General features: G+C 51.1%; 1 long non-coding RNA gene across 1 annotated transcript; it reads left to right on the forward strand.

The window, feature by feature from the left end:
• Positions 1 to 386: 386 nt before the first annotated feature.
• LOC116078935 lies at positions 387 to 2,746 on the forward strand. Its single transcript, XR_004113664.1, has 2 exons — positions 387 to 554; positions 2,464 to 2,746. It is a non-coding gene; the product is annotated as an uncharacterized LOC116078935 (long non-coding RNA).
• The last annotated feature ends 9,502 nt before the right edge of the window (positions 2,747 to 12,248 follow it).

Below are 12,248 nucleotides of genomic sequence, written 5' to 3' on the forward strand. Positions count from 1 at the left end.
GGCATGACATTCCTGTGAGGCGTGTGGAGCAAAGCTACTGTTCTAATGGTAGCAGAGAAAGAGAGGAAGGGGTCACAGACAAGATAGAGTCCTCAAGGCTACATCCCTGGGGACCACTCTGCCAATCAAGCCTAGTTTCCCAGCAAAGCCATCAGATGACAAATTGGCCAATGGATTAATCTACACACGTGGCCAGAGCCCTGGTGATCCAGTCACTTCCTTAAGCCCATCACTTGGTCACTAACAGGCCACAGGACTTTGTTGTGGGTTTAGCATTTCTAGATGGGCTGTTCCTGAATTATCTGGGTTAGCCCATAACCCAATGACTGTGACCTCATAACAGAAGATAGAGTGAGATTTGGGGAACAGAAAGACACAAGGGAGTCCGTGAAGATGAAGGCAGAAACCAAACAGACACCACCACAGACATGGGGAGCCAGAGCTCCCAAGGAGCTGGAGGACATGGAAACACCTCCTGGTTCCTCTGGATAGAGTGTAGCCCTGCCTATGTCTTGGTTTTGGACTTTTGGGCCTCAGAGGGAGATACAAAGTGTGTAAGTTGTTTCAAACTAGCCTCATAGCACTCAGCTCTTCTAGTGGAAATTAGACTAGACAGGGAAGACTGGCCCTCTCTCCCAGAAGCCATCAGTGCTGAATGCCAACCTGCCTTACTACATATGGGTCCAGAGCCTTCCCCAATCCAGGCTAGCTGGGCCCCCAGGTCAAGGTTCCAGGCAGGAAGAGAGTGCTCTTCAGCCTTCCAGCTCCTACCTGCCCTGGGGAATAGACTGTAGGAACTGAAGGAGTGGCACCTCCCAAGCCTTAAGGCCAATGTGGGTGTCACCGTCTGGGCCTGGAGAGGGTGACAAGCCATTCTGATTTGCCTTGGACTCTCTGGGTTTCAGCTCAGAAAGCCCTCATTCTCTGGAAACACTGGCGCTAACACCCTTTACAGGCCAGTTTCCCTAGGATCCTGTGCATGAACCCTTCCTAGACAGAGACATTGTCTCTCAGCCACACCTCTGGCCCCCTCATCTCCTGGAGAGATCAGGGTGAAAGACTTTATGGCCCCAAATAGTTTGGGTTCACTGGTCTTAAACAGCATAATGCTGTGTGTTGGAGACCTGAGGCTTTCCCTGCCGCCCCATCTCATGGAGTCACTGACGCCCTGCTTGCAGGTAGCCCTCACCATACAAAAAGCTAAAATGGAAGGTAAATCAGAAGAGTACTGAAAGTTTGAGGCCAGCTTAGGCTTCAGAGTGAGTTGAAAGCCAGCTTTGATTACAGAGGCCAACTTTAATTTCAGAATTTTTTTAAAGAGGAGGCTGGGAATTGGTAGAGTCCTTGTCAAGCCTCCACAAATCCCTCGGTTGAATTCCCTCACCATGTAAAACTAGGCATGAATGTGCATGCCTGCAATCCCAGCGCTTGAGAGAGACAGGGAGGAGGACCAACATTCAAGATAAAACATTTTTTGGTTCAGTGGGGCCAGGTTGTGGTGGCACACGCCTTTAATCCCAGCACTTGGGAGGCAGAGGCAGGGGGATTTCTGAGTTCGAGGCCAGCCTGGTCTACAGAGTGAGTTCCAGGAGGGCTACACAGAGAAACCCTGTTTCAAAAACCAAATTAATTAAAATAAAAATGTTAACCCCCAAATGGGGTGCAGGAAAGAAGGCTCAGTGGTTAAGCACATTCACTGATCTTCCAGAGGACCTGAGTTCAGGTCGCAGTATTCTATCAGGTAACTCTCCTCCACAGAGTCACGTTCAAGCATGTACATGTATACACATGTGCACACATATGCACACACCTACACACACACATGCCTGCACATGCACACACACAATTTTCTTTACTTTAAAAAAAATAAATTCAAGATTATCCTTGGTTACATAATAAATTCAAGGCCAGCCTGGGCTACATATGACCCTCTTTTTTTTGTTGTTTGTTTGGGGGGGGGTTGTTTCTTTTTCAAGACAGGGTTTCTCTGTGTAGCCCTGGCTATTCTGGAACTTGCTCTGTAGGCCAGGCTGGCCTTGAACTCAGAGATCCACCTGCTTCTGCCTCCCGAGTGCACTAAAGGCATGCACCACAACTACCTAGTGACCCTGCCTTGAACAAAGAAAGAAAAGGAAAGCCAAACAGACAATCTGCAATAGCTGTCAGGGATGAGGGGCTGTGCCTGGATTGTCACCTGCTCCTAGGCACTTCATCAATGGGGGTACGTAGCCCTCTCCCCGCATGCTGTTCCTACCTCAGCCGATTTTCTCACTAGCGTGTGGGAGAGGGGACATCCTCCCAGAAGAAGCAGCAGGGCGTGTGCAGAGTAGTTTGTGGAGTCTGGCTTAAAACCCTTTGGGAAGCTTCAGGAGAGAAAATGTGGTTTTGATTTTGCAGAGCAGCCTAAGGCAGAGCTCAGTCCTCACCCAGACTCAGCAGGTCTGCTCCTGTGCTTCCCACCAGGACTGAGGAGCGCCAATCCTGAGGTCGGGACACTGAAGCCGTGGCCTGGTCCTACAACCAAAAAGGTGCTTCCCCAGCTGGCTCCGGACAGAACCAGAATCAGCTGTCGGAGCTCAGATGGCTGGCCCATGATTAAGGTCACTGAGGAACATGGACAGCGAATGGATTCCCCTCATAAATGAGAAGTTTGGTACTGAGCCACCTCTTGATGGAAGCTGGGGACATACTTCATCCTGGGGCCTTTCTAACACTTGGATAAAGAGGATGCTGAGCTGAGCTGAAATCCTGGGTCCAGCACATGTCCTGTTCTCTCTTTATCTGCCCTCTTGCCTCAGGATTCACCTCTGGCTTGTTACTTACAAGCGCTCTCTGAGAAGGGCATTCTGCACTCTAGCCCCAGGCCTTATCCTGAACCCTGGGGCCAGAAGACACCAATGTTTTCCTCTGTGCTCCTAACAGGGACCCACAAGGCTGCTGCTGCTCCTCATGGGAGGAGGCAGGAGGGGATCCCTAGAGTCATAATTTAAACCCTAAGGTCCCCGTGAGCCCTGCTCTGTAGCTCAGGTCCTAGCAGACTCTTGGCTCTGTTTCCTAGTGCAGTCCACTCTCCATGACATGTCAGGGCTCAGCCAATTGCACAGAGACGCTTGCTCAGAGCTGTGCTTGGGCCAAAACTTATCTTTTGCTGTGGACAGTCTCCCTCTGATTGCCTCAAGCAGGGTTACTTGATCCCCACTTCCTAAACTGGGGGCTGAGTCTAAGCTGTTCCATGGATGTCCAGCCCTAGTTCACAGAAAAGAACTCCATCCATCCACCCTTGCAGCTAAACTCTAGCTCCCACAGATCCCCAGGGGCTGGGGAATACAGCCTCAAGACTCCAGCTTCACAGACTAAGAACCAAGAAGGATTCTTAGCTGGCTCCTCGGGCTTCATGCAAATGAGCCCGCTCAGCCTGTTTTGTAACCAGAAGGCACAAAGACACTGAGGCAGGGAGCGGCAGCGCCCACACGTAGATCTGCGCGCCCGCTGCCTCCCACGGGCCCTGCGGAATTAGCTCGAGTATGGGAGGAACAGGTGACAGGGCGGGTGCCCTCTTTGAGGGGAGTCAGCTCCTCCAAAATCTCCAGGGTGTGCGGAACGGGAGGCGGAGGCGAGGGCTGCGAGACCCCATCAAATAATTGAAGTGTAATTTGTCTCCTTTTCAAAGGAGACAGAGCTGGCTCGGTCCCTGCTTCACAATATGACTTTTCTGCCAGATGGGCGCAGGACGCCCACCTCTGCCGCCGCCGTTACAGTTTCTGTCTTCCTCTGGCGACAGAACCGCTAACTCCCCCCCCCCCCAACCCCCATCCCCACACACACACCATGCATTCCTGAGGAGATGAAAAATGCCTCGCTCAGCCTGGACCTGCAGAAGGCTGCCTGTGACATCCATTCTCGCCTGGGGCTGGGGGAGCAGGGAATGGTGTTTAATGAAAGGAAATGCCCTAGCCGGCAGCTTCCTGCTCTGGCTGCCTAGTGTCTCAGTCTCTGCAGCACCCTATCCCTGGAGCGCCCGCCAGTCCTAGCTGCCTCTTGCACCTGGACACAGAGGACAGCTACCAGAGATCTGCATTTGAGGGAGCCTCGTTAACAAGGGTGTTTTCATAAGGTGGGACACAGGCCTTTCTGTCAGGGCTCAGGGGACAGAGAGATGCTCAGGGTCTCAGCATACTCTTTTTTAGGTGGTCCTGCCTGGCAGGGCCAAAGGGGAGACACACAGCTCAGGCTTGCTTGAGAGGAAAGGAGCCCAAGGACATCTGCAAGGAGCCTTCTTGTGAACACAAGCACTCATATCAACTGATGGTGGTATTGTTAGAGCATCAGGTAGCTTAGAAGTGGTTTCACCACATTACATCCTGGCTGGAGGAAGAGGCTCTCCTCGCCCTCATCCTTGCCAGTGTGGAACATTCTCAAGTGTTCCTCTTCGTTTTCTGCCTTGTTTGAGGCAAGGTCACCTCCTGAAACCTGGGATCATGAGACACATGCTACCGTACCAGGCTTTACGTAGGTCCTAGATAACTGAATTCTGATCTTCATGCTTGCGTGCTAAGCACCCCATTCATGGAGACGTCTTCCGGGCCGTGTTTTTTGTCTTCTAAGCTTGGCTCTAAGGGCAGGTGGCATGTATTTATAAAGGAAAGGTGTTTGGCAGAACCATCCATAATTTCTTGGTAGCTCATGGCCATCGCCACTCTCCTACATTAAACATCTTGGCAATGTGCCAGCCAAGCAGGCTGTCCCATATACACATTATGGGATACAGATTCCACCTGTGTCCCAGCATGGGCCTCACCTTGAATGACAGACACCTTCTTTGCTTCTTTTCCTGTTCTAGTCTGTTATACATTACTGTGATAAACACCATGACCAAAAGCAAGGGGAGAAAAGGGTTTATTTCCTCTTACAACCCACCATGAAGGGAAGGCAGGGCAGGAACCTGGAAACAGGTACCAGGAGGAGATGGGAGCTGAAGCAGAGGCCATGAAGAAGTGCTGCTTACTGGCTCCTTCCTCCTGGCTCACTCAGCCTGCTTTTAAAATTCAACTCAGTACCGCCTGCCAGGAGTGGCACCACCCACAGTGAGCTGGGCCCTTCCACTCAATCACTAATCAAGCCCTCAGATTCGATTACAAGCCAATCTGACGGAGGTATTTTCTCAGTTGAAGTTTCCTCTTTCTAGATGGTTGCGAGCAAGTTTCTGAGGGTCTCCTTTGGGTAATGAGAAGGAGCAGGGCTGCTCCCGAGCTTTGTGCTGCTGCCACCCAACCTGTCACCCCTGCGCCTTTCTCACAGAGCCTCCAAGTGCCTGCTTTTGCTAGAGAGAACATGCTTGCACACCTTTCATTACCAAGCATCTGCCCTATGTTCCCAGTGGACTCACAGATGCAGGAATAGACCGTCACGGCTTGAGCTCTGGAGCTCTTAAGGACGCCCAAAGTCCCACTGCTCCTGCTGTGAAGGCCTGCTTCCCATCCACTCCATCCATACAACAGAGTGCAGGTTTCTCCTGGAAGGGCCATGGCCGTCATGGAACCTCCTGCGCATGCTCACCAGGGAGATGACTGGCCTGCCTTACCTGGGACTATCAGTGCCTAGAACTCAATGGATGGATGGATGCATGCATGCATGCATGCATGCATGGAAAGATACATGCATGCATGGAAAGATACATGCATAAGTGGATGGGTACATGGATGGATGGATCCATGGATAGTGGAGATGTAGATGAATGGGTAGATGGATGGATAATGAGTAAATGCATGAATAGATGCATGGATGGATGTGATGGATAAATGGATGGATAGATGGGTGTAGTGATGGATGATGCATAGATGAATGGATAGATGCATGGATTAATGAATGGATAGTGGAGATATAGATAGGTAGGTGGGTGGATGGATGAATGGATGGATGACATATGGTGGGAACTGGTTGGTTGACTGAATAGAAAGATGTATGGATAATGGGATAGGTTAGTAGATGGGTGATAGAATAATTAGAAGGGGGTAAATGGTGGGAAGGTGGATGGATGGATAGATAGATAGATAGATAGATAGATAGATAGATAAAGATAGATAGACAATGGGTGATTAATGAATGGGTAGATGGATGGATGATGGAAAAGTGGACTGTGGCAGAATAGACATATGGAGTAGAAACTGGCCCTGTACAGCATACTAAATCCTTGCTCATCACACGCTGGTGCAATTTCTGTTTCTAAGGCTGAATGAAAACTCCAGGTAGTGTCTAATGAGTAGCTGCTCCTTAACTAACCCAGTACTAAGCCTCTGAGCCACACACCTCCTGTGCACCATTTTTGGGGAGCAGGTGCTGACCTTCCCATTTTACAGATGAAGTCAAGAGACCACCAGTAATTTCTCCACCGCCAATCATGTTTGGAGGTTAGCAGGAAATCCAAGCATCTCTCTCCTCTCGCTGCCCAGGTCGCCAGACTTCACATGTATCTCAGAGAAGCTCTAAAGATCCTCAACACCCCTCCTTCTGTTGAGAAGCAGCTAAAGCCAGGATCTCCAAGTGTTAGCCTACCTCCACCCTGCCTCTGCTGTTAGTAAATACATTGCTTGGATGAACTGAGTGGCCCCAGAAACTGGGAGGAAAGGCAAGCAAGGGCACTGTGTCACCTTGCCATTGGTCTACAGAATACCCTGAGAAGAGCAACTTAAGGGAGAAAGATTCTAGCTCAGCTCACAGTTTAGAGGAAGCCAATCATGGCAGGGGAGGCAGAGCGGTAGGACTTCAAGGCAGCTGGGCAAATCACCGCAGAGGCTAGAAACCATGACTGCTGGGATCCACTTGATCTCACTCCTCTTCACACAGTCCAGGACACAAGCACAGGGCCACCCATTTTAGAGTGGGTCTGCTCCCATCAATCAACTTAATCATGATATTCCCTCACAGGCAAGCCCGGAGGCTAACATAATCTAAATAATCTCCCATGGGTTTGCCTGGACAATTGTCTCCTAGAGGATTCTAGATCTTGTCACATTGACAACCAACACTAATCCCCACCACCTCAAGGAGATAATGAGGAGGTCCAGGACCTCCTCGGCTTTGTGCGTAGGAGAGGAAAGGATATGAACTTCCTCATCAGGTATCATGGGGCAAAAGTAATGAAACAATTTCAAGCAGTGCCCAAAGTCCTGCTCTGAGAACGGATGGGGAGGTGGGTGGATGGAGGATGGACAGAGGGATGTTTCCTTAACCTGGAAACAGGTCTGGCTATTGCTGCAACTGGAACAAAGTGAGGCCGTATCTCTAGCCTGTTTCCCAGGGCCCTCCAGTGCATGCCTCTATCTACACTTGGGAATGATCTCCAGGCAGGGCAGTTCCTCCCACACAGGCTTGTTGTTCCTGGTGTTCAAGATCTTGCTCCAGGGACAGAACTTGGCAGCTGTACTTTCACAGATAAAAGTCTATGGTGGCTGCTGGCCTCTTGCCTGCCCCGACCCCTAGCTGATGAGAGGAGGCCGCGCAGCCCTGAGGAAGGTGTGCTTTAAGACAGAGGCTGAGTGCAGCAAAGCTTGAGAATGCTACCATCTTCCACGTAACATCCAGCCCAGAAATGGCTGCTGACTGACAGGATGGCTTACCCTCTTTAGGTTCTGATGTCACCAGCAGGCAAGCAGGAAAGGTCTTTCTTCAAACTAGTCTGGGGTTTTACAACTCTCTCCCAGACCTGCGGGCCGGAGAGGCCAACAAGAATGCACCCAATAATCGGAACCTCAGTGGTTCTCCCGGAGCTTGAGAGGGTAGACACTGACTCAGAGACTAGGCCAGCTGAGGTTGCAGGCAGCACAACCTAGCTGTGAGCTTCCTAACTGGCCTGCGTCTCTGCTCCTATTTTGAGCTGGACTCATCCATTTTGGACCCTTGGTGATCACTGGCAAGAACACCAACCTGCAGAGAACTCAGTTTTTCTGAGTGTGACAGCTAGTCTTGTGTTTCCTGGTGATGTTTGAATAACAAAGCCAGCAGCAGCCAAGGCTGGGCACAGCCGGCTCCTCCCTCTTAGGCTGTCCCATCTCTCCCTTTCTGCCCCATGTAGTTCTTATAATGTAGGGAGCACCATCCATGTACCCACACTGCATCTGACTCCCCAGTTCAGGAAGGAGTAAGTTCAAAGAACAGAATTATTTCCCCAAGATCCTTCTGGCTCCAAACACAGAAATTAGTATATAATTTCATTCATCCATCTAACTCTCTCTCCCTGCTATCCAGATCATCAGGCCCTGTGTCTGCCCAGCCCATTATGGCAGCCCCAGTGCTGTCCACTGGGGCCCACTGGTCCTGCATACAAAGCACCCGGCTGGCCATTATCATTCCGGGGCGGAACTCCGCTTGGCCTGTGTCTCATCGGTCACTCGGCAGCCCTTAATGACCTGTCAGTTCCTTGGCCTGCCATTTTCTGTCTAATTAATTCTTTTATTGTGCACCGGATAAAGAAAGACAAAGGCTTTGCCGGCAATAATGATTCATTAAAATGCAGTGCCTTCCCAGCTCTTGGCCAGGCACCAGCTGCTCAACCCGCTGTGGGCATGGTTGCCTGCGCCCCTTAACCCTTTACAAGGTCCTCTGGGCAAGATATCCCAGAAAATCTAGATGTGAGCTAGTCCAAGAACCTGGTGTGGGAGGGTCTCCTGAAAGATGAATGCCTTGCCAGGATTGGTCTAGGGGGTCCAGATGTACATTTGAGAATCTAGGCCTTTTTCCCCTACATACAAACCTAAGTGGACATACCTAGATTCCAACCCCTATCTCATATAGGGGAACAGAAAGGCTTGGAGTGGGACATCTGATACTGGGCGAGGATCCAGAGACAATGTGCCCTTGAAATTGGGTCAAGAAGAAAGGGAGGTGCTACTCAGAGGTCAGCCAGTAGCTGACCGGGCTGTAGCTAGTTTGTCCTCCTGGGATTTCAATGAGGTTGTCAACATTCCATGGGCATGGGGAAACTGAGGCCTGGGAGATAAACTGGTTAAGTGGCAGCATTTCTAACTGGCCTGTATGCTGGGGGAGGGGGCGACTGAAAGGGAAACAGAGGTTCTAGAGGGGTGTCTGGGCTTCAGTTCTGGGAATCGGCAAGGAGGAAAAGGTGAGGCTGTGTCTACCTTCAGTCCCTACTGAGGACATACACTCTGCTTATTTCTGTATTTTCTTGTCTTAAACACCCACCTCATTTTGCAGAAGACCAAAGAGATTCTCAAGAGATTTGAGGGAGTGACAATCCCTCTGCTAGTCACTGTTGGGTGTCTGCACATGTGCTCAACCACAGGCAAGTCCTAATCTCAGGGAGTGCCCTGACACTCCATAGCGGCATTCTCAGCCCAGTGTGGTGGCACACACTGAGGAGGCAGAGGCAGGCTGGTCTGAGTTCAAGGCTAAACTGGTCTCCATAGTAAATACCAGAGCCATGGAGAGAGAGAGAGAGACCTTGTCTAAAAGTCATTACCAGTTACAGCTGAGGAACTCCGAGGGACTTGGGGTTGGGATAGGAGAGACAAGCACTCAGTCAGTTGCACACTGCAGTGTTTTAACTGCCTCTCATATACAGGCAAAACAACAGCCCCTAGACACCCATCATGTACAGAGGCCCCAAAGTTTCGAAGGTTTCAGTCCAAATGGCCTTGGGTTACAGGATGCCCTAAGAATCAAAATTTGGTATATGTTGAGGGGAGGGGGTGACTAACATCCCTTTATTGACTGCAATCCTGGAAATATTGGGGAACCCAGTGGAGGGAGCTCCTGGCTGTGGGACAAGGTGACCGGCAGCTACCAGCCCCAGCAATGCCCGGGCTGCAAAGCCAGTACCAGATGGACTTACTAGGTGATGAAGGTCACCTTATGTGCCACTAACATAAAAAAGGATGGACAGCACGGGGTCCTAGCCAACCCTCCTCCCTCAGGACAGTTCTTTGCCTCAGTGCCAGAAACGGCAATTTATCTCCTTGTCTTAAGAGTCACACTGGGCCTAGTAACATTGGGAGACTGGACATAATGCTGGCCCACAGCCTACAGATGAGTGTCCATATCTGTCCAGTGCCTGGCAGTTGGGACATCACCCTGAAGAATGTACTAAGGCCCAATGCCACTGACAGCAGCCCCAGCAAATGTGAGGTGGGCAGAGAGGCTCAGTCCTCGGCGGGGCTGGAGTCCCTCGACATGAGGTCAGACACTGGGAAGGAAAGGTGGGGGTGTAGACCCTAGGCCAAGCCTCTGCACCTCTGGTAACTCTGTGCTGAGCCTAAACTGAGGCCACAGGACACAGCATGTTGAATACCCAAACTGACTACCTGAGAGTCTGCAAAGATCGGGAGGGTCATGAAGACAGAAGTCCTCTATCAGGAACTGATAGCCAGGATGAACGTGAATTTGACCCAACAGATACCAGCCCCCAAGAGCTGACACTACCCCAAGAAGATCAGCAGGGAATGGAGCGGGCTTTTTTTCCAGTCTCTCAGATGCTGGGGCAGACAGGACCACTACTCCCTTTCTACCAAACAGGGCATTCTGTTCCACTGAGGTCAGAGCCGACACTGTGTTGGGTAAGGAAATGAAGAAGAGGGACTTTCTGTCAATTGCCCCTGGGATGGGCTAACAGGATGGGTGCTCTCTGAAAGAACAGGACTCCAAAGCTTGGACTCAGAGCAAAGCTGGCCAGGGAACTATTTTTAGACTGAAGCTCTCAGGAGACACCGGACAATCTCTTCCTATGGACCAGTACAACAGAACTCCTTCCTCCCCAAGCTATCTGCCCCAACCCTAGTCTCCTAGCACCGGGGGCCTCCCAGGATACCTGACCTTGGAAGGTTCTGCCTCTGAGGACAGAGAGCACCAGTAGGAGGCCACCAGTGGGCCTAGCTCCAGGAGTTGAGATGGAAGCAGGCAGGGGAGTACAAAATACAGAGAATCTACAAGGAAAAAGTTGGGGTGGACAGGCCATACACTAGTGCCCCACTTCATGATGCTCAGAGACAAGAGGCTCTCAGGAAGCAACATCCAGAATCAGGGCTGGTTGGCAAGACAGAAGGGCCCAGAGCCCCAGGAGTTAATACTCAGGAGGCTTGCCAAGTCCCAACAGAACTGGCAGGGCCACCCGGCCCTTGGGAACCTGGCAAGCCCCAAAGCTAATCCTAATCCAGCAGCAGGGCCTCAAGGCTTTGTCAGCGAGCTGGGCGCCTGGGGTTCTCCTTGGTCTGGGGTGTCAATGAGAGAACTCTGGGGGCCATACGGATTCAGACAACCCTTGGCTGGATGCAGGACTGGCAGGGTTTGGGTCCACATGGGCAGCAGGCTGTGAAGGCATCAGCCATCCATGAACCTGGTTCTCACAGCACCATCCTCAGAATCCCCTCCACCTGGAAGCTTGGTGCACTCAGACCTTGCGAACTCTTATAAATCCAAGTGACTTTTCTGAATGCTGGTCTTCGCAGACCCTAGAGTCAAGCTTCTTAAATTGGGGCAGAAGTAATCCCCCCCCACACACACATTGGGGTTCCAGGGAAACATGGCTTCCCCTACCCCCAGACCAAGACCGAAGTCTATCTAGCTTGCATGCAGCTGGCTCTGGCAGCCCCTGCTAGCCACATGCACCCAGGAGGCTTGGCCAGAACCCCTCCCCTGTCTCTCCTCACAACCATTTTCTCCCTAGAAACTTCGCTCCGAGCGGCAGGCTCTCTTGGGATGGTTCTTCTCTGCTCCTAGCCTGGCTCTGAGCCAGGACCCTGCTCCCAGAAGAAAAAATGCCTATCAGTTTGACACATTGTACAGCCACCCAGATACCAGCCTCGATCTGCCTGAGAGGAAAGCGCAGCCTGGAATGGCCCATCTGGACCTGTATTTGTCTGCTTCGGAGCAAGACTAAAGGCGTGGTGTTTAAATTCAAACTAAGTGGCTGAGACAGGGTTGGCTACCTCCCTAAGGTGAGGAAGTTCCTGCCTGGGGAGTCTGGGCTGGCCCAACCCCCTCCCCCCAGTGGCCTGCTTAAGGCAGCTGGAACCAGGCTCTCAGCAGAGTCACATCCATCTCTGCTAGGAACCTTCCTGGAAGAACCTTGGGCTTGAGAGAAGTAATACTCAAAACATGCTCCAAGTAGATAAAAAGCATTTTTTTAAAAAAAATTTTATCAAATCAATCTGTACAAAAGTTAGCATTGCCTGGTCAGAAAGGAACGAAACACAGCAGGTAAAGGGCAGCAAATGTCTTTCTGAATTCAACACCAAAAA

The sequence above is a fragment of the Mastomys coucha genome, unplaced genomic scaffold (genome assembly GCF_008632895.1).
Source record: "Mastomys coucha isolate ucsf_1 unplaced genomic scaffold, UCSF_Mcou_1 pScaffold5, whole genome shotgun sequence".
NCBI classification, from domain to species: domain Eukaryota; kingdom Metazoa; phylum Chordata; class Mammalia; order Rodentia; family Muridae; genus Mastomys; species Mastomys coucha.